At 37.2% G+C, this 1579-nt stretch overlaps 1 long non-coding RNA gene across 1 annotated transcript in view; it reads left to right on the top strand.

The window, feature by feature from the left end:
• LOC119428092 overlaps positions 1-841 on the top strand; it is a 2746-nt gene extending 1905 nt beyond the window's left edge. Inside the window, exon 3 of the long non-coding RNA XR_005187689.1 lies at positions 785-841. This is a non-coding gene — a long non-coding RNA (uncharacterized LOC119428092). The remainder of the gene's footprint in view (positions 1-784) is intronic.
• Positions 842-1579: the final 738 nt, after the last annotated feature.

Below are 1579 nucleotides of genomic sequence, written 5' to 3'. Positions count from 1 at the left end.
GGACCCCGTTTTTGAAGTTCTTTTTGGTCAAAATTTAATCTGCTTTTATCCTGATGCATGCTCAATAATCCAGGTAGAAAAATCCAAAAAAGTTCAATCTGGTCCTCTGGACATTCAAAAAAACAAAAGCAAAACAAAGCAAAAAAAAATCTAGAAACGTTTCGTCTCTCATCCAAGAGACTTCCTCAGTCTGAAGTGCTGTTTTCAGCTCAGTCTCTTAAATCTGTCTCAGTCTCAGTCTCTTTAAGAGACTGAGCTGAAAACAGCACCTCAGACTGAGGAAGTCTCTTGGATGAGAGACGAAACGTTTCTAGATTTTTTTTTGCTTTGTTTTGCTTTTGTCTTTTTGAATGTCCAGAGGACCAGATTGAACTTTTTTGGATTAATCTGCTTTTGTGGGACTATAGTTCTTGTCTCCTGATTGTTAGCATGGTTCACACCTACCGTTTGACTCTATGTATGCTTCATCTCAGGGATTATAATACAAATATGTTTACAGGCCAATCTTGTGATGTCGTCTTAGGGACACATTTGTACAGGTCAAAGTGGTGCAAAAACTTTAGACGTTCTTGATGACAGATCACTGCCAAACTGAACCAGCTTCATAGTAGAACTTTAAAGCTGTGATTCATCAACAATGTAGCATGTTAGTAATCTGCTGTATTTCTTTTGATTAGTCAATGGTTTGTTTTATGTTTCTAGTTTAGGTGGTTGTTGGCTTTGCCCTAATGTTTGTCAGCCTGGATAAATTAAATTATTAAGATGCTATTTTTCTGTTCGTAAGGTTGACACATTATCGACTTTGACTGAGGGTGTCAAGGTTGAACATGTTGGCTCATCAGATCAAGCTCCACCCAAGTTCAAGTCCTCCATGAAAAAGGTATTTTTTTTTTCAATTCAATTTTCAATTCAGTTCAGTTTATTGATCTAGAGTCAAGTCACAACAAAGTTGTCTCAGGGCACTTTACAGGAATATTCACATTCCTAGAAAAGCCAATTAGTAAAGTTTTCTATCTAAGGAAGCAGCAGACAAGTTGAATCTTGGTTTTGTTGTAGTCTCCCATCTTGAGCAAATACAATGTTTCTGAACTTCTTTTCATTTTATTTCTAGTCATCAGTCCTACTTGTGCTTTTCCAGAGATTTAACATTATGGTTAAATCGATAGAAAATTTCATAAAAGTTTTTTCAAGTTCTCTGTAAACTCTGAACATAAATGGTTCATTCAGCACACTTAGTAACACACACTAGTCTGGTCTGATGTCATTGTGGGGACTGTAGCAGCTGTAGAGTTTGTACCCAGGGAATTACTGTTTTGTTCCAATACACATTTTTCTGGTATACAGTTCAAGTGAGGACCTCGTTGGAAGTTCTTTTTGGTCAAAATTTCTTGTGCTTTTGTCTGACTATAGTTCTTGTCTCCTCGTCGTTAGCATGGTTCTCGCCTACCTTATGTATGCTTCATCTCAGGGATTATAATACAAATATGTTTGCAGGCCAATCTTGTGATGTCGTCTTAGGGACACATTTGTATAGGTCAAAGTGGTGCAGAAACAGGAGACGTTCTTGATGACAGATCAC

This window comes from Nematolebias whitei, chromosome 22, assembly GCF_014905685.2.
Source record: "Nematolebias whitei isolate Nwh7 chromosome 22, NemWhi1, whole genome shotgun sequence".
NCBI lineage: Eukaryota > Metazoa > Chordata > Actinopteri > Cyprinodontiformes > Rivulidae > Nematolebias > Nematolebias whitei.
This window is presented reverse-complemented; position numbering and strand designations above follow the sequence as displayed.